This window comes from Lepidochelys kempii, chromosome 20 (genome assembly GCF_965140285.1).
Source record: "Lepidochelys kempii isolate rLepKem1 chromosome 20, rLepKem1.hap1, whole genome shotgun sequence".
Lineage (NCBI taxonomy): Eukaryota > Metazoa > Chordata > Testudines > Cheloniidae > Lepidochelys > Lepidochelys kempii.
The window spans coordinates 22,283,658-22,307,575 of record NC_136399.1 but is presented as its reverse complement, the minus strand read 5'-3'; the positions used below and the strand labels follow the sequence as shown (position 1 = coordinate 22,307,575).

General features: G+C 54.6%; 1 pseudogene across 1 annotated transcript; it reads right to left on the bottom strand.

Moving 5' to 3' along the window:
* Positions 1 to 902: 902 nt before the first annotated feature.
* On the bottom strand, positions 903 to 23,381 carry LOC140900655 (cAMP-dependent protein kinase catalytic subunit alpha-like; annotated as a pseudogene). Its single transcript, XR_013634862.1, has 11 exons — positions 23,180 to 23,381; positions 13,228 to 13,289; positions 10,201 to 10,329; positions 9,925 to 10,021; positions 9,749 to 9,840; positions 4,617 to 4,699; positions 3,738 to 3,864; positions 3,400 to 3,495; positions 3,160 to 3,282; positions 1,792 to 1,956; positions 903 to 1,029 (listed from the first exon to the last, which is right to left on the bottom strand). The product of XR_013634862.1 is annotated as a cAMP-dependent protein kinase catalytic subunit alpha-like (transcript).
* Between the last annotated feature and the right edge of the window lie 537 nt (positions 23,382 to 23,918).

Genomic DNA, 23,918 nt, shown 5'->3' with positions numbered 1-23,918 from the left:
CACTCATTTAAGACCCACGCCTAACAAACAGGGGGATCTGCCCATAGCCAGACAGCAACAGAGACCCGAGAAAATGCTGCAAAGCGTAAACTGGGCAAACTCGGAAGGCTATTTGCCTGGCTCCTGTCGCTGCAGCGATGCGAACCCTGACCGGTGAAAAATAACGATGGGCCTCAAACCAAATCTTGAGATTGGCTTCAAAATCGTGAGATTTTATAAATACTTGGCAGGGTGTTTTTATTCACTTCCTGCTGTGGGGACGTTTAAAAGGTCACCTGGTTCAAGATTTCTCTGCAGTGAAGGGGGCGAGACAGGGAAGGTTTTTCCACCTGAGGAAATTAACAGAAAGAGCTACAGTGGAACATAGCGACTCCAGTCAAATTTCCCCATGCAGACAAGCCCTGATTGCTTTTTAATCAAACTCGCATGATTTGGTGACTGGTGCTTTAAGAAAAAGAAAAAAATCCTCACACACAAAGAGTGTCAGCCTTGTGCCCAAAGCACAAAGGTTGCTACGAGTAACAATACGAAGGTTACGTTAAATAATTGCAGCCGGGTTCCTTCGTACAGGCAGTGGCAGCCAGAGGCAGAGCTGGGCGGTAGTTTTATTGCTAGAAAATGCAGATTTATAGACAACACAACTTTTCATGGACAGTTTGGCTTTAATGAAAGGTTTCTCAGGCCAGAATGAGACATAGTAACCCAAAACTTTATTGGTAATTGTTTCAAATATGTTTACAATGAAGCACACTGTTAAAGAGGAAGTGGGGGCAGTGACACAAGTTTTGTCGGAGGACACAGACGTGTTTCCCGGGGCGGGGTGGGGTCAAATCCAACCCCGCCCCCACCTGCTCCGTGCATGCCCTCCTGGGGGCTGGCGGGGGGAAGGGCGCCCTGCTGGCCCTAGAACTCAGCAAACTCCTTGGCGCACTTCTCAGTGGTGGAGACCCGGATCTCCTCTTCCTTGTAGTCGTCAAAGTTACTCGTGTCGCCAGGGCCTTTGCACTTTGGTATAAAGGGAGCTTCCACCTGCAAAGGGAGGGGCGGGGGAGGTTAGGGACGAGGTGAGGGATCAACATTTGTACACCCCCCCACATTCCTGGGTCTGCTGGGGGGCACGATCAGGCCCCAACTTTGCAACAAGGCAGGCAAGGATCAACCCCCCCGTCCCCAATCCAGCCAGAAACCCTCACATTTTGCAATCATGGAAGGGGGAGCCCATGACCCCACTTAGGAGCCCAGGATCAGGGCCCCCAGCACTCTTAAGGGAAACAGGATCGGGCCCCTACGCAACAAGGTGAGGGATGCAGGATCAGCGCCTCCTCAAGCTTCCTTTTATCTAGCCAGAACCCCCTCCTCTCACTTTGCAATCAGGGAAGGGCAGGGGGTCATGAGCCCCTTGGATCCCCGTAAGAGCCCCCACTTGCATCATCAGGAGGGTTTTAATCAGGACCTTCAGCCCAGCCCTCTCCCACCAGACATGGAGAAATAATGCCATTAGCTGGCAGCAGCAGTAGTAGGCTGTTGTCCTCAGGGGGTGGGGACAGGACCTTGCTTTTGCCACCATGTTACAAACAGGTGACTGAGGGCTCCCGACTTTAAACCAATGCTGGGTGAGCATATCTCCCCCTAGTGGTTGCACCCAGCCACAACACCCTGCTACAGAGTCCCAGGAACCAATGCGCTCCTAGAGGCCTGGGCACTGATGATCCCAGGTTCAATTCCTGCTGACGGAGGCTGCACAAGGTGGGAGTTACCCAGGCCCTCCTCTGCCTGCCGCCGCCCTCTTACCTTCCTCTGGTAGATGGCGATCCAGTCGGTGGTAGCAAACCACCTGTGGTTCTTGATGTCGTTGACCCCGTTCTTGAGGTTGCCAAAGCGTTTGGTGAGGTCCACCTGCAGCAGGTTCCGGAGCAGGTCCTTCAGGTCTGAGCTGAAGTGAGAAGGGAACCGGACCTGGGGTGGGGAGGAGAGACAGAGGTCTGGCTTTTATCTGCCCTGCCCTCGTGGCTAGATTCATAGATACACCTAGTAATGTACAGCCCCTAGCACAAGAGGGTCCTTGGCTATGCCTGGGGGCTGAGATATGACCATAATACACCTAATAATGTACAGCCCCATATCACAGGGGGGTCCTGGGCTACACCTGGGCACCTAGGCACTACCGTAATACACCTAGTAATGTAGAGACCCATAGCACAGGGAGGTCCTGACCCATGACTGGGGCTTGTAGGCACTATTGTAATACACCTAATAATAAATAACAAGCCCTTTAAAAACACTCCAGGACAATGAGTGGACAAGAAGCTAGTCCTCAGGCTACTGAGGACTGACACAGGAGCTGAAATGGTTCATTAGCAGCAGCCCCCCAGCTCTTATTGAGCATTTTTCCTCCACAGATCTCAAAGCAGGGCTGCCACATCACTATCCTCATTTTACATAAGGGGAAACTGAGGCACGGGGAGACGTGACTTGCCCAAGGTCACTCAGCAGGCTGGTAGGAGAACCGGGAACAGAACCCAGGCCTGTTGAGTTCCACTAGGCCACACAACTTTGTTTTTTTAAAACCCCACTAGGTTTAAAGCTGACCGTGTCCACCATGAGTGCTTGGAGATCCTTGGCGAGAAGGCGCTGGGGTGGGCAGAGGAATATTATGGGCTCTTGGTTACTATGGTGATGAGTGCTCTACCAGTGCCTGGAGATGACGGAAGTCTTTAAGGAATGTTTAGTCTTGCAACACAACAGGGTTGAGGAGAGTTTTGCAATTCACAACAGTGTATAAGAAAACCAAAGGCACCGGTTCCAGGAGTCCCCATGAGAGTTACAGGGAGCCCAATGGTGATGGGGTGGGGGATGCAGTCCATGTGTTGGGGAAGTAGGGATATGTGTGGGGGACACAATGGGGAGGATGTCCATGTGTTGGAGAACAGGGGTATGTGGCAAGGGAGGGTCTATGTGTCGGGGTGCAGGGGAATGGGATACATGACAGGGAGGATGCCCATGTCTTGGGGATTGGGGTAGCATGGAAGGGAATTAGCATGTGTGGGGTGCAGTGTGTGAGCATCTCTCTGGTCCATTGCTGAGACTTGGCACCCCACTTTTGCTGGTGAACCCTCCCTCAAAATATCACACAAGTGTCCCCTCCCTGAGCCCAAATACCTTGCCAGAGACGATCTTCTCGTAGATCTGAATGGGCTGGTCCGCGAAGAATGGGGGGTAACCAGCTGCCATCTCATAGATGAGGACACCCAGGGCCCACCAGTCCACAGCCTTGTGATAACCCTGCCCGGGGAAAGCAGGCCAGTGTCACGCACTGAATATTTGAGGTGTGGGGGGAAACCACCTTGTGGCCAGGGATTAGCTAGAGATCAGGCAGCAGACAGGCCCTCCCCAGCTCACCTTGCTGAGGATGATCTCGGGGGCCAGGTATTCTGGGGTCCCACACAGAGTCCAGGTTCGGCCTTTCACCCGCTTGGCAAAACCAAAATCGGCCACCTGGAGCCAAAACAGAGAAAGGGGAGAAGCTGGATCAGCCCGGAAGCTGTGACAGCAGGAGGGGAAGGGGGAAGCAGATGATTGTGATGTATTCTGGCCGTGTTATATTTCTGGGGGTGTTTTGGCTTTGGGAAGGGGATGGCAACAGAGAGAGACTTAGACAGGCAGGAGATCACTGCAGGGAGCCAGGAGCCAGCATTGGGATGGGGACGGGAAGGAGTGGGAGGGGGCGGCAGCGTCACCTCGATGTAACCCTGCTGGTCTATCAGGAGATTCTCTGGCTTCAGGTCTCGGTAGATGAGATCCAGCGAGTGCAGATACTCGAAGGTCAGGATGATCTGAGCAGCGTAGAACCGGGCGTGAGGTTCACTGCAATGAGGTGGGAGGAGAACGTGGGCATCCCGGGCCAGATCTGCCCCCTCTCAGCCAGCCCAGCACCCTCGGCCTCCTGCCGCCCACACCTTCACCTTCCTTATAGATCCTCAGGCAAGATGCCCCAACCCTTATCGGCCCGGTGGCCCCATCTGCCCAAGCCAGACCACTAGCCCTAGTACACACATCCCACCCACCATTGCTAGACCCCTGACTCCATCCAGCCTGGCAACCCAGGGCAAGCCCCACCCAGACCAGCGTCTCGCCCCTAGCCTCAATACAGACACCCATGGACCCCCAGCTCCTTCCAGCATGACTCCATCTAGTCCTGGCATCTCTGCCACTGACTGTGGCTAATGCTGGCAGAAGACCTCAGCCGCTCTCCCCATGGGGAATCCCTTCCTGACCAGCCCAGCTGGGGATCAGGTCACACCCTGCAGTAGGAGGATCAAAGCCAGCGTCGCTGCAGATGCTGCTAGTGGATAAAAGGTCCAGTTCTCTACTGAACTCAATCCCAAATTTACAGCTGTGGAAACTGAGGCACAGAGTAATTCTCCCCCCTTCCCACAAGGAGTGAATGGCAGAGGCAGGAATAGGACGCAGGAGTCCCGACTCCCAGTCCCTCTGCTCTAAGTGCTAGATCCCACTGTCCTCCCTGAGCCAGGGATACAACCCAGGAGTCTAACCGCCACCCAGCTCTAACCATTAGCAACACTGTCCCCAACATCGGCTCCCGTGGCAACGCTCACCTGAACCTCCCGATCCGCCGTAGGTGGGAGAACATCTCCCCGCCCAGGATATATTCCATCACCATGTACAGATTGGAGTTATCCTAGAAGGAAATGCAGCAAAAACTGAGTGCAAGGGATGGAGCCACTCCAGCCCCCCGTCAGTGCCTGTGACACCGGGATGAAGCTGCTCACCACACCCCTGCTCCTTTATTAGCCCCATCCTTTTCAGGGCACTAACCCCACATGCCTCAAGGGAGCCTGATGCACTGGCCTGGCTTCCCCATAGCACACAATGCAGTGAACCTGCTGTCTGGGAGATGACAGCCTACTACAGCCACCAGCTGCTGCTGTTACTCCTTTGGCTCAAGGGCTAGAGGGGCTGCGCCGTGGTGCCGAAGGTCCCAGGCACACACCTGCAGTGGGAGTTGCTGCACAGACGCGGCTGGGGAACAGACTCACTAATGAGGGGGCGCAAGCTTTATTTGCTTGGAGTATTTCGTACTAGAGCCCTAGAAAATTCAACCCCTCCCCTCCTCCGGTTTAGGGGCAGGGATGGGCGGGGACAAGATGGATTTCCCAGCTGCGACATCTATGATCAAAGGGGAAACCCAACGTGCCGCCAGGTCGGACACCCCAAAAGAACAGAAGCAGGAAGTGAAACTTGTCAAAAGCAGAGTGTGAAATTGACCAGGCTGGCTCCATCCTCTCTCACGGCTGCAAAGTCAAAGAGCAGCCTCCGAAGTAACTCCGCTGAGCCCAACAAAGCCATTCCGCTAGTGAGACCCGACCCGGCTCAGTGATGAGAAAATGAGCACTAAGCACCCGCGCACGCGGAGACCACTGCCCCTTCCCTCCAGCCCAGTGTCAGTTTCCATCTAGCCCTGGAAAGAGGGTCCAGCCGGGCATGGGCACAGCGCCCCATGCTGGATGGTCGGAGACCTTTTTCTGCAGCCACATTAGGAGAGCAGGAGCCAAGAAGCAGAAAGTCACATCCTCACATTCCATCTAAATTATATCAAAACAATGTAATATTGGGCTGTTAAGAAGGCTCCTGTCCGAAGAGTGCCCAGCATCACCAGGCAAAGAAACAGATCTTAGGATGCTCAAAGGAATCACTTAGCTGCAGTGTGGGTGTGAAATCTCTACCTCTTGATTGTTTTCCCTTTCTGGTCCCCGCTTCTCTATTGTTTATCGGTCTGGTTCTTTGATTGTTTCTGTTCCATAACTAATTTTGCCAGGTGTACATCAAAAAAGGTGGCAAGGTACGCCTGGGTAAAGAATTGTTTCACACTATGTTCGGATTGGTCAGAGAAGTATTTTGTAATACTTCAGTAAAATGATGGGTTAAGGTAGAGCTAAGCAGGACTCAAGTTTCACTCTATAAACTGGGGACCAAAAGGAAGTTCTTGGGAACCAGCTCCAGGACACAGCCCAACATCAGCGCTACCAGACCTTAACACCGTGCCAAGCACACCGTGCAGAAGCTGGAGTCCCAGGATGACCTGATCCTGACACCCATGGACCCCCAGCTCCCCTCCTCTAAGTGCTTCAGAATTGATTGAGGACCTGCTCCATGATTTTTCCAGGGACTGAGGTGAGGCTGACTGGCCTGTAGTTCCCAGGATCCTCCTTCTTCCCTTTTTTAAAGATGGGCACTACATTAGCCTTTTTCCAGTCGTCCGGGACTTCCCCTAATCGCCATGAGTTTTCAAAGATAATGGCCAATGGCTCTGCAATCACATCCGCCAACTCCTTTAGCACTCTCAGATGCAGCGCATCCGGCCCCATGGACTTGTGCTCATCCAGCTTTTTTAAATAGTCCCGAAGCACTTCTTTCTCCACAGAGGGCTGGTCACCTCCTCCCCATGCTGTGCTGCCCAGTGCAGTAGTCTGGGAGCTGACCTTGTTCGTGAAGACAGAGGCAAAAAAAGCATTGAGTACATTAGCTTTTTCCACATCCTGTCACTAGGTTGCCTCCCTCATTCAGTAAGGGGCCCACACTTTCCTTGACTTTCTTCTTGTTGCTAACATACCTGAAGAAACTTTTCTTGTTACTCTTAACATCTCTTGCTAGCTGCAACTCCAGGTGTGATTTGGGCTTCCTGATTTCACTCCTGCGTGCCCGAGCAATATTTTTTTACTCTTCACCGGTCATATGTATAATCTTCCACTCCTTAAAAAGAAAAGGAGTACTTGTGGCACCTTAGAGACTAACCAATCTCTGAAACCTTCCACTTCTTGTAAGCTTCTTTTTTGTGTTTAAGATCAGCAAGGATTTCACTGTTAAGCCAAGCTGGTCGCATGCCATATTTACTATTCTTTCTACACATTGGGATGGTTTGTCCCTGTAACCTCAATAAGGATTCTTTAAAATACAGCCAGCTCTCCTGGACTCCTTTCCCGCTCATGTTTTTCTCCCAGGGGATCCTGCCCATCAGTTCCCTGAGGGAGTCAAAGTCTGCTTTTCTGAAGTCCAGGGTCCATATTCTGCTGCTCTCCTTTCTTCCCTGTGTCAGGATCCTGAACTCGACCATCTCATGGTCACTGCCTCCCAGGTTTTCATCCACTTTTGTTCCCCTACTAATTCTTCCCGATTTGTGAGCAGCAAGTCAAGAAGAGCTCTGCCCCTAGTTGGTTCCTCCAGCACTTGCACCAGGAAATTGTCCCCTACAGTTTCCAAAAACTTCCTGGCTTGTCTGTGCACTGCTGTATTGGTCTCCCAGCAGATATCAGGGTGATTGAAGTCTCTCATGAGAACCAGGGCCTGTAATCCATTAACTTCCGTGAGTTGCCAGAAGAAAGCCTCCTCCACCTCATCCACCTGGTCCGGTGGTCTATAGCAGGCTCCCAGCAGGACATCACCCTTGTTGCTCACACTTCTAAGCTTAATCCAGAGACTCTCAGGTTTTTCTGCAGTTTCATACTTGAGCTCTGAGCAGTCATACTGCTCCCTTACATACAATGCAACTCCCCCACCTTTTCTGCCCTGCCTGTCCTTCCTGAACAGTTTATATCCATCCATGACAGTACTCCAGTCATGTGAGTTATCCCACCAAGTCTCTGTTATTCCAATCACATCATAATTCCTTGACTGTGCCAGGACTTCCAGTTCTCCCTGCTTGATTCCCAGGCTCTGTTGTTTGTTGTTACAGAGGACCAGGGATGGAACTTGGGACCCCGGCCAATGGCCTGGAGAATGGATACCCCAGCGACTGGTGACCTGGTGACCAGGAGGCCCAGCTCAGGAGTCACAGCTGGTTCTGGCCAGAGGGAAGACAATGGGCTGTGAAGAGAGGACCCGGGTCACCTGACCAGGCAGTTCCAGCGAGAGGGGGCCAAAGGAGGGCTGAGAGGAGAGGAGGCCCAGGGAACCCTGCTTACCAGGAGAGAAGACAATGGACAGAGGCGGGGCTTGGAGGAAGTGATATCAGATGCCCAGCTGGGAAGCAGGGGGCCTCGGGACTGGAGAGAGAGAGCAGGCAGAGCTCACCTGGATGCAGGGGAGACTTGGATGTGCTGTGCTGGGGGAGGGCAGGCCTGAGGGCCCTGAGAGTTTCCTATGCTGTGTTCAGACGCTCAATAAACCCTCCTGTTTTACGCTGGCTGAGAGGCGCTCCAGTCTAGAGAACAGGGTTGCATTATTCCCTCTGGGAGTGGAGGCCCCGGGGGTCCAGAGCCAGTGGACTCCCCGAGGGGGCCCCCGGTGAGAGACAGGTGTGCTAAGGCTCAGAGAGGTGTGTTTCCAGGAGAAGGAGGGGCTTAACCCCGAGAGAGACTGGACCCCTGAGAAGAGCTGGAGAAGGGCTGTCGCACTGAAGGGGTTCCCCCCAAGGCCTGCACAGGGCCAAGAGTGGGCACGACCTGTGAGTCCGTGACAGTAACTGTTAATAAACAGAGGTTAAGGATATTTCTGTGTGAGGCTCTTTCACTGGGAAAAGACCCTGCAAACCCGCAGAGTGTGAGGAGACGCCCTGGGCCCATGGAAGGGTGAGGGTGGGTGCTTAAATTAAGAGGGTTACCCCTTGAGCCCCAGGACCAGGGTAAAGGTGGGTGCCCAAGAGTGTACGGAGAACAATGCCTGAACCCTGCTGTCTCTAAGGGGACGAAGGGAGCTCAGCCTTGGCAGCGTAGCCCATCCTTGGTCTCCCTGCTCAGGCAGTTCTGGTCTGCATGACATGGGCCTTCCTGACCCTCTACCAACTAAACAGGCCCCAACACCCTAGTGGTACCTTGATAGGGCCCAGTCAGCACGTACCAGGACAGACTCCTAGCTCAGAGGGGTAAATCCAGAGCAGTCACATTGATTTCAACAAAGTTCTCCCATATTTACACCCGCGGATTCAGGTATTTATTTTACGCTGTCATAGGAGAATCGATTGGCTCAGCGAGCCAGCCTGTGTGACAGCAGCCGCTGGCCCCAGTGCCACTGTGTCACCCGAGAGCTACACAGAACTGAGCAGGAGTGACATTTCCATTGTAGCAGCTTCCACAGACAAGGGCCAAGATCAAAGCTATTTAACCCTAGAATGATGAGGGGCCCCAAGAAAACGACTCTGCCAGCACTGCCTGCTGCTAACACGCCCTTCACCCTAGCCTCCAGGCTCCCGCAGGGGCTGCAATTTATCCTGCAGCCTCCTCTGAGCTGACAACTCTTCCTTGCTACAACCCACTAACCTCAGGCTGACAGACAGGAGACAGATCTCCCTTCAGAGCCAGCCCCTCTTTAATCAGACCAGCCACAGCTCTAAGGCACAACTACTTTTGCTCTCCCTCCTACACACAGAGTGTAGCTCACAGGCCCCAAGATCCAGGTTCAGGGAAGAGGTTCCAAGCCCCATCGCTGTGGCCTGAATTTTAGCTTTCACAGAAACTCCATCAGGAGGAAACGATCCCACGTGATGGTTTCAAAGTCTCCACAAAGCCAATTTTGCATGAAGTTAAGTTAGGACTTCCTCTGAGACTCCCCTGCAAGCCAGATCTCATGCCCTAGGGCCAGCGCATGGGAGCCGGAACTAAAACTGACTAGGAACGAAAGCAAAACTGACCAGGTTGCGGGGGGAAGCATCACTGTTCAAAACCTGGAGTCAAAAGCAGAACAGAAGAGAGTGAAAAAGGGGAATGATCCAAACTGATTTTTCTTAGCTCCAAACCTGATCCTAGAGGTCACACCAGGAAGGTTTGTTCTCAGGATACAAGAGATGCAGACTGTGCCCTTCGACCCCTTCAGCACAGCTTTGGTTTTAAATAGGAAACATATCAAGGGGATTGTGGGAGTCGGGGGCAGACAGAGTCCAGGGCTGGGCTGGCAAGCGAAGGACACCTACCTTGAAAGAATACTCTAGCTTGACGAGGAATGGAAAGTTGACGGCCTGGAGGATCCGTTTCTCGTTGAGGGTGTGCTCAATTTGTTTCAACTTCACTACCTGGGAGAGAAAAGGAAATAGCAACATCAAATCTTCCTCTGCTGGCACAGCACCCCCTATGCCTCGCACGCACTCCCCTCTCCAGCGTCCCCACGCAGGGTTCAGCCCCAAATCCCTGCCCCGCACTGGGGATTCCACAGCCCCAGGCCAGATCTCTGCAGCAGCCCCCAGTGTCTTACCTTCTGTTTATCCAGGATCTTCATGGCATAGTGATTCCCGGTCTCTTTGTGTTTCACCAGCATCACCCTCCCAAATGAGCCTGTGCCCAGGGTCTTGATTCGATCAAACTGATCCAAACTGGCTGTGTTCTGGAAGGGGGAAAACAAATGTGATGTGGGGCCAGACTGGTCCTGGGGGCATCAGGAAGGAACCTGCTCGCGACAGTGGGATTTGCACTGCAAGACCGGCGGGGTCTTTACTGACCATGAGGGGCTCAGAGCTTTGGTTTTTATAGCTCACCAGAAAGGCAGCCCCTCCAGGGTCAGCACTGACTGTGATGGGAGAGCGCTCCCTACTGAGCCCGCCACTCCCTGCAGCACAGCACCCGCTAGCCCCGCACTGGGGTTGTTCTTGAGAACATTGATATGAAGACAGAAAAGGAGGACTTGTGGCACCTTAGAGACTAACAAATTTATTTGAGCATAAGCTTTCGTGGGCTACAGCCCACTTCATTGGATGAATGCAGTGGAAAATACAGTGGGGAGATTTTATATACACAGAGAACATGAAACAATGGGTGTCACCATACACACTGTAACGAGAGTGACCAGGTAAGGTGAACTATTTCCAGCAGGAGAAGGGGGGAACCTTTTGTAGTGATAATCAAGGTGGGCCATTTCCAGCAGTTGACAAGAACGTGTGAGGAACAGTGGGTGGGTGTGGGGGAGATAAACATGGGGAAATAGTTTTACTTTGTGTAATGACCCATCCACTCCCAGTCTTTATTGAAGCCTAAGTTAATTGTGTCCAGTTTGCAAATTAATTCCAATTCAGCAGTCTCTCGCTGGAGTCTGTTTTTGAAGTTTTTTTGTTGAAGAATTGCCACTTTTAGGTCTGTAAGCGAGTGACCAAAGAGATTGAAGTGTTCTCCGACTGATTTTTGAATGTTACAATTCTTGACATCTGATTTGTGTCCATTTATTCTTTTACGTAGAGACTGTCCAGTTTGGCCAATGTACATGGCAGGGGGCATTGCTGGCACATGATGGCATATATCACATTGGTAGATATGCAGGTGAACGAGCCTCTGATAGTGTGGCTGATGTGATTAGGCCCTGTGATGGTGTCCCCTGAATAGATATGTGGGCACAGTAGGCAACGGGCTTCGTTGCAAGGATAGGTTCCTGGGTTAGTGGTTCTGTTGTGTGGTTGCTGGTGAGTATTTGCTTCAGGTTGGGGGGCTGTCTGTAAGCAAGGACTGGCCTGCTCCCAAGATCTGTGAGAGTGATGGGCTGTCCTTCAGGATAGGCTGTAGATCCTTGATGATGCGTTGGAGAGGTTTTAGTTGGAGGCTGAAGGTGATGGCTAGTGGCATTCTGTTATTTTCTTTGTTGGACCTGTCCTGTAGTAGGTGACTTCTGGGTAATCTTCTGGCTCTGTCAATCTGTTTCTTCACTTCAGCAGGTGGGTATTGTAGTTGTAAGAACGCTTGATAGAGATCTTGTAGGTGTTTGTCTCTGTCTGAGGGGTTGGAGCAAATGCGGTTGTATCGTAGAGCTTGGCTGTAGACAATGGATCGTGTGGTGTGGTCTGGATGAAAGCTGGAGGCATGTAGGTAAGGATAGCGGTCAGTAGGTTTCTGGTATAGGGTGGTGTTTATGTGACCGTCGCTTATTAGCACCATAGTGTCCAGGAAGTGGATCTCTTGTGTGGACTGGTCCAGGCTGAGGTTGACGGTGGGATGGCCTTCTCTGGATAGGCAACTGACATGGCACAACCCTGGGGAGTGGCTGGCAGCTGAGAAGGCCAATGCTATTTTCCAGCACCCCACAGTGCATTGTGCCCATTCCAAGTGGGGGCTGCCCCACATTGCTCCCACAGTGTTCCCTGGCCTGGGCTGCGCAGCCCAGGACACTGCAAAGGGGCCTAGTTCTGTGCTGCGCTGGGCACTCGAGTCCATTCAGAGTCCAGGGCGCCGCAGCGGCTCAGAGACCTGAAAACAAGGCTGAGCAGATGCTGCATCCCCCTCCCCCAGTCTAATGGGGCCGCAGGCAAGCGAGGGAGTGCGGTGGCTGCCCGTGGGGCCGGATCCTGTACTCCGCAGTTGATGGTGAGGTGGAAATATGAAGAAGTAGATGTCACATTTCACCACCAGAGGGCGCCAAAGGAAGGCTCTGTGTTTTTAAGGAGACACTGACAAGGGATTCCCTGCTCCTTGGGCAGAACCAAACTCCAGTTTCAGACAGGCGACCCGCCCACCTCCATTCAGTGGGGCTGGCGGGGGCGGGGCTGGGAGTCAGGACTCCTGGGTTCTAGCCCTCGGTCTGTGAGGAGAGGGAGTGAAGTGTAGTGGTCAGAGGGCAGGAGACTAGGAGTCAAAAGCTCTCTTCCTAGTTCTGCCACCAACTTCCTATACCCATGACCAAGTCCCTTTCCCCTCTGGGCCTCAGTTTCCCCATCTGTGCCATGGCGTTAATGACACAGGGTGTGCGGGAGGACTAGCAAAGTGACAGTGCTGCAGAGGGACCAGCAGCTCTGCCTCAGGAATTACCCACAACCACCCCAGGCGGGATTTCCAGAGGGGACAGACCCAGGGCACTGGGGCACTGCGCTCAAGCGCAGGCAGGAAATGGAGGCCCTTTGAACAGGGTCCCTGTTAGCACAACCCCCCTGGGAGCCAATCTGGGGCTGGGCTGGACAACTGCGCTGAAGCCTCGGAAGGAGGATGCGGGAGGGGGAGACAGCTTGGATCAGGAGGAGTCCCACATGGTTAGTGTCCCCCTCCCACAGCAGAGAGGAGTTCAACCTACAGAGTTCTTGGCCCTTCAGTTACCAGAGGGCAGACTGGGGGGGGAAAGGGGGGCAGAAGAGCAACATGGTCCACTCAGCCCCGCCCCCCAGGAGCAAAAATAACCCCAGACCCTCAGCGGAGGCTGTGTGGCAAGGTGGAAAGAGATCCAGGGGGTGACTGCTGAGTAATCAGCCTGGGGCTGCAAAGGCCTTGATTAGGCGGCGGTGGGGGGTGATCTGGGTTGGGAGCACAGTACCTGGGAGGGGTTCTCCCATTTCTTGAGGAAGTCTTCTTTGGCTTTGGCTAGGAACTCCTTCACTGTAAGGGAAAGAGAGAGGGAGCAGCATGAGGAGTCAGGAGGGGGGGCACCCAGCCTGGTGGACAAAGCTCCCCATTCAGCCCCACCCCGGCTCAGCGAAGAGGCACACAGTCACAACAGGGCCGGGGATTTTAAGCGTATCAGCAGGATGGCGGTGCCTGGTTGGCTACAAAGGGCAGCTCAGCTGGGGATTGGCTGGAGAGAGGTCCATGAGGGTGCGCTCCCGCAACATCCCCACCCCCGTGCCTGCCCCTGGACAGACCGAACAGCCCCATCAGGGAGGGCTAATGTAGCCCCCAGCACCAAGGGGATGCACTTGTGCCTCTATCCCCCCACTGAACATGCCATTGGGGTGCCTGGTCCACGCCCTCGACACAGAACCTGCACCCCACAAGGAGACACTCGTACAACCCTCCAGTCAAAGGACGTTAAGATGCGTGGATCAAGTTGCCCTAATGGGAGGATACGGGATCTACTACTGCTGCCAGCAAAGGGGGGTGAAGGGGAAGGAGATTCCCCCTTAGCTCAAAGGGCAGAGGCCTGTGTGTAGCCTTCTCTCAACCATGCAGGCCTCACAGATCAATGACACCAACAGCCCTCAAGGGGGTGCTCCGTGCACACACACAGAGCTGCAGAAGGCAGCCGTGAAAGTTGCAAACCCCAGTTGGGCTTTGCCCACAATGGGGTTAAAACAACCTGCCACAGCCTCCACAGCAGCAGCCTGGGACCAACCAAGTGTCCCGCTCTCTGGCATCCAGCCAGGTGATCCTTCCTTCACCAGCCGGGCTCCCTGTCCTTGCTGCCAGATCCCAGAACCATGGGAGGGAGGAAGCGGGATGGGGGTTGGAGCAATCTGCAGCATCTGGAGGGATATTTGGTACTGAGAGCCCCTTTTATCTTCGCTGCCTCCTGCTGCTCCCAACAGGGACAAGTCCCGCAGCTCTTAACAGTGCAAGAGACGCCCACGGGATTGGAATGGCTGCAGCAGCGAGGACAAGCACAGAGCAGCAGCAGGGGGTGGCTTTGAGCCCAGAGCTCCCCCCTGCCCCCACCATCACAGGCAAGTCTCCCCCACACCAGAGGTGCATAAAGTTAACTGCCTCCCCCAGGGATCATTGGTGCTGAGACGCCAGGGAGGGGACAAGCTAAAAGCCTAGATCAAGATCTGGGTGCTGCAGTTCTTGGGGTCACAGATGCACAACCCAGGAGTCAATTCCCTGCCGGTCCCCTCTCTCCACTACAACCCACTCCCTTCCCAGAGCTGGGGACAGAACCGCAGGAGCCCCCCACTTTAATCATTAAATAGCAACACTTCTGTGGAAACCCAGCATCACTGCGCTCTAATCCTGTCATCCCTGCCCTACAGAAAGGGCTGAGAAATGGGCCAGGCGAGGGCCTGAAATGCACCAGCGAAGCAGAACAACATCCTACAGATGTGACTGATTCACTGCTGGAGGGAAGGAGACCAAGATTACGGGGATTCCCCTGATCCCACAGGACAGGGCAGGGCAGCCCTGAAAGGGTTTTAGGGATCAGCTATTTGCTGGCTAACTACCCCCGCCCACACCCCCTTCACCCTCTAGTCCCCACAGCCCATCTCCCGTGGAGCCCTACAGAGCGGGATTGAATTCACATCTGCTTCCCCCAGACGCTCAGTCTGTCTGACCTACTTTCACTTTGTCTCCTACTCTCTCTGGACTATTTATAGAAACAGGCTTGGCTCACCAGCCACTGTCTCCCACCATCGATCCCAGCCCCAAGGGGGCGGGGAAGAGGGATCCTTGCATGGACACGGGACAGAGAAGACAATTTCCTGCACTCTCCTGGCCGTACCTTACAGAACTAAGTTTAAGTAGCTTAGGAGTTCATTGTATTACAAAGGCAGGCGGTTATGTATTATTGTGGGACTGTATGTGACGTCTCCGATGGAAACCCAGGGAAGGGTTATGGGCTTTGAGGGACCATCTGAAACTATTAAAGTTAAGTACATTTCCCAGGAAATCTCTAAGGGGAGGGGTATGCAAACGTAACGCTTCCGTTATGCAAAACCTCAGCTGCTGGAAGCTGCTCCCCGAGGAGAAACCCACTGCCTGTGAGTTACCTGGCTGGAAGCGGGGTGATCTTTGGAAAGCTTATTAGCAGGCGTGCTGGTTCTTTGCTGGTTTTTAAGAGGTTTTCCCTGCAATGCTTTTACCGTAAGAATCAATGTGCTTGCTAACAGCTGTGTGGTACCTTATACCCGTGGAGACTGGGCTGTTTGTAGCCTCTGAGGAAGGAGGGAAAAGCAGGCCGGCTGAGGCAGTCTGGCTTGCTGGGGAACTCACAGTGTAGGCAGGGAGCTGTGCAGCCTGGAAATCCCCAGGGCAGGAAGGAGAGAGATGCAGGTCTCTGCCCAAGAGAGGTGATAACTGGGAGCCAGAAGCCTAAGTGGCTTCCCTGGCTGGACCATGAGGGGCAAATACAGGTGCAGTTGCTCTGACCTGCGACACCCCTCCCCCCACTGTTCTTCCCTGGCATCATCCACACCAGATCAATGCCTTGGGAGGGGAGATCAGCCATTCTGCCTTCTTCTGGAGGTCTAGGAAGACTTTTGAGGCTCTGCTAATCAGTTACATAAACTGGGGGCAGCCCCAGACAGTGATGGAGGAATCTTCTCTGCACCACCAGCCTCTAATTTACTTGGCCCAACACCAATAATTTGTTCCCTTTTTGGGCCTGTCTCATCTTAGAGTCTCGTTCTTTCTCCTCAGGGCCCTGGGCCTGGGCCAGGGACCCCTAGAGCCGAAAGCTCTGGGATGGGGATTGTGGCTGACAGCCCCGCTCCTCCAGTCCCACGGCACTTTCTACCACCCAGGTGTAGCTCATCTGTGAGAGAGACAGAGCTTCTTTGGGAGCCCATCCAAGAGGGTGGAACTGATTGCCACAGGATCTAAGGATCATCTCAGACTTCCCCACCTCTTCCTCCTAGTGCTATGTGCTAAACACAACCCAGCACAGGCATATAAAAAGAGACCCTACCAAAACCAACACCTCCACTGCACACACAGCTCTCCCCCTGGTGAAAGTACAGAACCCAGGCACAAGGAGTCCTCGGTTGCAATCAATATCTCTGGGGGCTACTGTAATTACAAACCGTTTAACGAGCAGCCAATTCAAATTTGGCCTCCAAAAATGTAAGTTTTGGTTAACCCCCATCCCCCAATGCTGTCTAAAAACAAATCCTGAAATATTCCAATTATTTTTAAACTAAGTCCCACTTGAAACAGACGAAGGGTCCCTCACCCCTCTTGCAGCTGAGAGAGCCCTAGAGTGAAATCTACTTTCAGCAGGAGTGAAATTGATACCAGGGAGATCTCCTCTGCTAAGCAGACAGACTTACCTATCTCAGGGTTTTATACAGATGCCCAGCTCCCTAGTATATGAGCAAAAGCCATAGTGGGAACAGGATAACATTTTCCAAAGGGCTTATAGGCTTCAGGAGCCTGCATGCCATTGACGGTAACTCGTAAATAGTAAATGGCAAACTGGATTTTTAGAATCCTCTTGTTTTAATAACGTTCCTTTCCAGCTCAGTGGCCTTTCAGCTGAGAGAGCCCCTTTAAAGACCCATGAACACATTTCTATTCTTGTCAGTTTTGTCAGATGGCAGGAATCTGGCATATGAAACTAATTGACTGTGTCTAATTACACAATAGACTAACAAACTGACCTGTGCAAGGAAAAACACCAGTGGATATCGGCTAATGGAGACGTTTTCATACCGCTAATCTTTTGTATCACCTTTCAAGGAACTTAGCAAAACCTTAACCTCCTTAGACCTTCAAGGAGGTAGGTACTATTTCCTTTTTTATGGGCAGGGAAACTGAGGCAGGGAGATGTGACCTTGCCCATTGTTGCACAGGAAGTAGAAGAATTGAGAAGAGCACTAAGAGTCCTGACTCTCAGGAATAGAACCCAGGAGTTCTGATTCTCAGGCCCCCCACTCTAACCACTAGATCCCACTCTCCATCCCAGAGCCAGCAATCCCAACTCCCATTCCTTACTGTGACTGCTAAACTGCACTCTTGCTTATCACAATGCATCCAGTTCTCTTGTACCCGATGCAGCACCACGAGGTATTATTTGAATACCTGGGACAGACACCAACCCCGGTACACAGAAAGGAAAATGCATGAGAAGGTCGGACCACTTAGGACCACAGATCCGGTTAACAAAGCCATTCTCTGCGGAGTGGAAATCAGCGCCTGATTCAAAGCCCAGCAGGGCCCAGCACCAGGGCTCTAGGGATCTGTAATTAGGAGAGATCAGAGTTATCTGGAAGAGACCTGAGCCTCCTAATCAGAGGGCAGACTACTCTTAAAGAGACATGACAAGTTTTAGGCCCAACATTCGTGATTACAGAAACCTAGCGCACGCCAGCTTGTGGGTAGCAGCTTCCAACCTCATGCTTCACCTTCGAGCCTCTGCCTTTCAAACCAAGTCAAGTTTTCAGTTCCCATCTTCAAGGCCTCCATGTGCAGCCCAGGGTGTGTCTCTGGCACCACCACTCCCTCGGCTACATCGGAGGGAACGGGTATATGCCAGGCTGGAGGGCCCCATCGCGCTGCCCGGATCCTCTGGTGACAGGTGCCTTCAAGCTCCCTTGGCGCAGGGGGTCTGTGCCCGTTAGCGCCTATTGCCCCTGGATACAGCAGTGTCTTCCCCAAGGTCAGTCTTGCCCCGGACTCCTGGGTTCCTGTTATAGGGTTTGCTTTTCCCTCCTTGGCAAACGCCGCCCGGATCCCCGCATCCAGAGAGCGCCAGGCTATAGCCGGATCCTGCACGGAGCTCCTGGAGTTTCCAATCCCGATGCCAGCACGCTGCCTCACCCCCAACGCCCGCTGTCGGAACAGATGAAGGACAGAACTTTTGCCCCAGGGCTGGAAGCTGATGCAGCAGCAGCAGCCCTGATGGATTTCCCAGTGGCCAGATTTAATGCCACACTCAGTGAACACAGCTCTGGAGCCGATCCATGAGCGTGAGGGGAGGGGCCAAAGCTAAAAGCTGGAGAGAGCCCCGCCCTCTTTGATCAATCCCTTGCCCAGCTGTACCTCGGCTGCAGATCACGCTGGGAGGCAGTGTCAGGCTGGCTAAGGAGGGGAAGCTGCTTTCTGCTGCTCTCAGACAAGGGAAGCAGCAGCAAAGGCTCTGGCAGGGGAAGGGGAGACTGGAATAGCGTAAGGGGAAATTCCTCCGCCACCAGCCAGAGATTGGATAGCCAGAAGGGCCATTGCCCGCAAGGGAAAGGCTGGAGGCTCTTTCCCTCTGAATGCTTAATACCGGAACAATCCTGTACTGTCCCTCAGTACAGATACCCTGTACTGCCCCTGCTCCGACCACTAGACTCTGCTCTCCCTGAGCTGGAACAGAACCCAGGAGTCCTGATTCCTTCAGCCCTACTCTAACCATTAGACAACACTCGCCGCCCAGAGCCAGGGACAGAACGCAGGAGCCCTGCCTCCCAGCCTCTCACCACTACGACCAATACAGATGCAGGGGGGTGAATTTCTCTAGCCTTAGAATCTGGGCCAGCACTCCCCTCGCAGAGCTGGGAATGGAACCCAGGAGTCCTGGCTCTCAGGCTACGGCTTGAGGGAACTCTCTCAATGTCCCTACACAGCTGTTGCGAGGACCCAATGTCATCTACACCCTAATTCTGTGGCACCCCCCAGCCCAGCCACCAGCTCAAGTGCAAAACCTCTGCTATTGGCTGCTGCGCTGCCTGGCGCAGGGGGGACAGAACCAGGGCCCTCGAGAGATAAAAGCAGGGGCTGCTCCAGCTTGAGCTAAAGAGCCCCGGCTCGGCCGGTAAGATTCAGATCCTCAGCACATCAGACACAGACAGGGAACCCCTCACGCATGCTCATCAGTCAGTTACACGGGCCCTGCAGAAAACAGTGAAGCCAGATACGAGAGCCTTCCCCCTCTCCCCTGGCCCCAAGACCGGCTCCACTGATCCTGGCTAGCGCCCCCTCCCGGTGACACACAGCAAAGCAGCCATCATTTGTATTCACACAGCATCTGGCCTCCCAGCCCATCACAAAGCTAGCGACAGACAAGCTGTATGCAGGGATGCTGAGCTGCAGCCACCTCTGGGGTGGAACATGCCAGCGGGTGACCCCGGAATGGCAGGAGCAGGGGTTAAGGAGGCAGAAGGGAGACAGGCGAGCTGGGGCTGGGGCTGGGGCCGACCCTGGGCGTAGCCTGTGAATAGCCTGGGTCACAGCACCATTGGCTTCGCATCAGCCCCCAGCACCGGAGTCCATATTGAGAGGGGAGAGCACCACCCTGCAGCACAGCGCCCCCTGGCACCAAGGTGGGGCACTGGGCTCAGCACTGATGGAGGGGAGAGAGCAGCCCCCACGCTGCTCCCTGCAGCACAGCGCCCTCTGGTGCCGCACTGGAGCACTGGTGTGAGCGCCGCCTACCGAGCTCCCAGCCTGGAGCACAGCGCCCCCTAGTGCAGCACTGCTTGCGAGGCGCAGTGACCCCCCGCAACTCAGCACCCCCGAGCTGCACGCTGGGACATAAGCGTCAGCCCCCAACCCCTGCGGCACGCTGCAGTTCCTAGGAGAGCTCCCAGGCATGGCGGTTCGGAAACCCAACTTCCTCCTCAACCCCCACAGAGCATCCAGCTTCCCGCTGGCTTGAATAGTCACCACCAAGGCAACAGACCAGCGTGCTTTGCCACCTGCGGGCGAGGAAGAGGCCATCGCAGGCAGAAAGGGGTTAACGCCAAGAAGCAGAGTCTCAGTTACCCAAGGTCAGAGAGCAGCCAGCTCTGTTTCAGATGGTTAAAACGCCTCCTCTCAGCTAGAGTCCTGTGAGCTTCCACCACCACCACCACAGCTCCACCTGGCTGCAGCGGAGAAACAGAGCACAGACCAGGAGGGTCAGCTCGTGGGGGGAGCGTGGGGGCTGCACATCTTTACTACGCGGATCCTAGGTGGGAATCAGGCTCCAGGTCGGCAGAGCAATTTATTCTAACTCCAGGGCACTTTGAGATGCAAACTGGTTTCACACAGCGGCTGCTGGCCCGGGTCCTAGTGCGAATTGCCCCGATTTCTAGTGCCAGTCCAGTAGCAGCCTCAGATGAGGAGGGAGCAGGGTCTGGCACCAGGGGTCCCTCATCCCAGCCACGGGCAGGGTCCCTCCAGGGCAGACAGCGCAGGGATGGCAGCCCTGTTGGGGTTCTCAGCTGGGAGGGTCAGGGCTGCTGATCTAGTGTGAAATTAACCGAAGCCTGGATGTCTGAGACAAAGAGGCGGGCAGGAACCTGCAGAGGGAGCTTTGGTTGCGACTGGGCAGTGATCTATGAGGAGTCTCCTGACCTCCAGCCAGTCAACAGTTACTCCAGATCGCAGCTGGATAGGCAGCTGTGGTGTAACTAAGACACAGAGGGTCTGTCCTCTTTAACAGGCAGCAGCTAGCAAAGAAGGCAACATCCCCAAAGGGCCCCTCCTACTCCCTCCTGACAGTTTCCAGTCCCAGCATGGGTTTGCTAACTGCTGATGCTCCACCTAGGAGCTTCCACAGCGCTGCCCCCAACACTAAGCAGAGGAAACCCCCGATGCCCTGCCCGGTATCAGTGCCTTGCTCTGCTGGATCAGAGAAGTGGGCAGAAACAGTGCCAACCAGTGGATCAGACCCTGGCCTGGGAATCAGGAGACCTGGGTTCGAGTCCTGGCTCTGCCACGGACTTGCCATGAGACCCTGGAGATGTCACTTTGTGCCTCAGGTTCCCCATTCGTACGCTGGGGATGATAGCCCTGCTCACAGGCAAGCTGTAAGGATAAATGCATTGACTGAGGTGCTCAGATGCTACAGAGATGGGCCCCCAGGAGTCCTGGCACTCAGCCTCCCTGCTCTAACCAATAGACCCCACTCCCCTCCCCGAGCCAAGGAGAGCACCTAGGAGTCCTGACTCCTGGTGCTACCAAACTGTGGCATATAGTTAGTTCTCACTCACTGGGCTAACTTGCCCCCCGCGCCATGCCCGCCGGATCTGGGGGCAGCACTCGGAAGGCCGAGACAGCAGAGGGTTAAAGGTGCCGGAGAAGCTGCTGGCACCAGGTGCTTTACAATCTGCTATTTTAATCCTGGCTGCCCTGCCAAGCACTATTGTTCCAGCCTTGTCTGAACATCCAGAGGGGGCCTGGGATTGGCGGGAGGCCAGAGGTAGCTCATCCCCCACATCCCCCCTCCCCGCCCCCACCGAGCTAGCCCAGAGCCCCCAGTAGAGGGAGCAGAGCTGCTTAGGGTCACGTGGGGACTTCCAGATCCCCCATGGGAATCCCACCCACCCAAAACTACAGCCCGGGCCACGGAGTGGGGATGTGACCTCGACCCAAGCGGCTGTGCAGTTAATTCAAGAGCACGAGCTGATCAACGCCCCGGTAACACTTGACAGGCTGCAAATAGGCAGCTGGGAGTGGGGGGGGTTTTCATCTCTGATAGTCACAGCTGGGGAGGAGCGTGGGGGCTGTGACTATCAGAGATGAAACCCCCCCCACACTCCCAGCTCCCTATTTGCAGCCTGTCAAGTGTTACCTGGGCGTTGATCAGCTCGTGCTCTTGAATTAACTGCACAGCCGCTTAAAAGGAGGGAAAGGAATAAAAGGAAGGAATGAGGGAAAGAAAGAGGGAGCGTGAAAGAGAAGGAGGAAGTGAAAGTGGATGAGAAGGAAAGAGAGCCAGGATGTCAGAGAGGAAGTGTAAGTGACATGAGAGGGCACAAATCTGTCCCAGCAGCACAGGGAAGTAGCCATGACTCTCCCACAGAGGGGAGCCAGTGGGTCCTTGTGCCACTCAGGGCAAAGGGATCCGAGCGCCCAGCCTCCCACCCACACCAAAGATCTGCAGCGATCAAGAACCAGGCGTCTGGCCTGCAGCTTCCCAGGTGCAGTGGGGGGAACGGGAGGGGCCACACACCAGGGACTGGCCTTTGGAATGGAGGGAGAGTGGGAATAGAGAGGGGAAGAAAGACAGAGAGGGAGTAATGAGGAAGAGAAGAATCCACAGACCCCACTCCCTTCCCAGAGCTGGGGACAGAACCCAGGAGTCCTGACGTCCAGGCCCTGCTCTAACCATTAAACCAGTATGGAAGATCGGGAGCCAGGTCTCCTGGGTTCCATAGCCAGCTCCGCCCCCAAGTCTGCAAGTCTTTTGGCAAGTCACTTCCCCTCCGTGCACGTCAGTTTCCCCCCATCACAAAACAAAGATAATCTCTCCCTTCGGAGGGGTTGTGTGTGTGTGGGATTAGCTACCATCGGCAGAACAGCGAGAGCCGATGGACCAGCACACACCACACGAACTCTGGCCCGGCGCAGACACTCAGGGAGGAGAGAAGTCACACTCGGTTGGCGGGTTCAGCCCTCCTGACATAAGAGCTGCCATCTCCAGAGCCCACGTCCCACCCCACGCCTCCACGGCGCCATCATCAGCTCCTCAGCATGGCAAGAGGCTCGCGTGGCTGGCGCAACACGGCTGATGGCTCAGGAGCGGCAGGAAGACGAGTCCCTTGATGTCAAGCTGCTGCCAGCGGTGACTGGGAACCGAGAGCTCCTAAGGCCTCATCCGCTGAGTGAGCTTCCCCCTCACCTCGACCCTGCCCCGCAGGGAACCTTTCCAGGGGGGAGACGGGCAGACCAGACTCAATCCGTGGTCTCCCCACAGAAGCCACCACAAACTTCAATGGCACCTACATCACAGGGACACCCCCCACCCCCCGCATCCCCACTAGGACTCAGATGCTGCATCGCTTTTCCCCAGCACTGAATCATGGCAGCCTGACCCCCTGGGATCTGGGGCTGCACGTGGTCCTACCAACAGGGCTCCCATCCCAACTCACTCTGCTCATTCCAGGTGGCAGTGTGCTCGGACACATGGGCCATCTCGCTGCTGGCCGGGGCCCCCGCCTCGCTGCGCAACCCCCAGTAGAAGATCCGCCCAGCCAGGCTCTCCAGCTTCTGAAGCGGTGACATCTTAGCGCCTTTGTTCCTGCTGGGGTTGGGGCAGGACGTTTCTGCTCCATGGCTCATGTTTCCCTTCATTTATTTATCTCCCTCCCTCCCCAGCCCTCACAACCAGAGTCAACGCGAAGCTCGGACCCGATCCAGGAATCTTCCGGCCTTGGTCATTACCCAGGAGCAGAGAAGACAGCAGGATCAGGGACTAGGGGAATGGACCCAAGCCTCAGCAAAACTCCTCCACTCCTGACAGAGACAGGGGGCTTGAGCTGATTGCTCTCGACTTCTAACCAGGAGAATTTACATCCAACAGCTCCCCCGCCCTGCAGCAGCCCCAGAGCATGGCTGTCAACTCAGAGAGAGGTGTGACAACACAAACAGCAACAGATCCCGCAACAGAACTGATGGGACAATGGCCAGTGGAAGGGGAAACACCCACACAGCAGGGCTTAAAACAGCACCCTGGGTCTCCGCTCCTCTCAAATCCTTGGACTGAAAGCAGCATGAGAGGCTCCCTCTGGCTTCACTGCCGATCCTGCATGCACTGGGGGGCAGACCCCTGGAAAAAACACCATCCTACAAGTACAGTGTCCCCCAGGCCAAGCTACTGGGGCTGCAAAA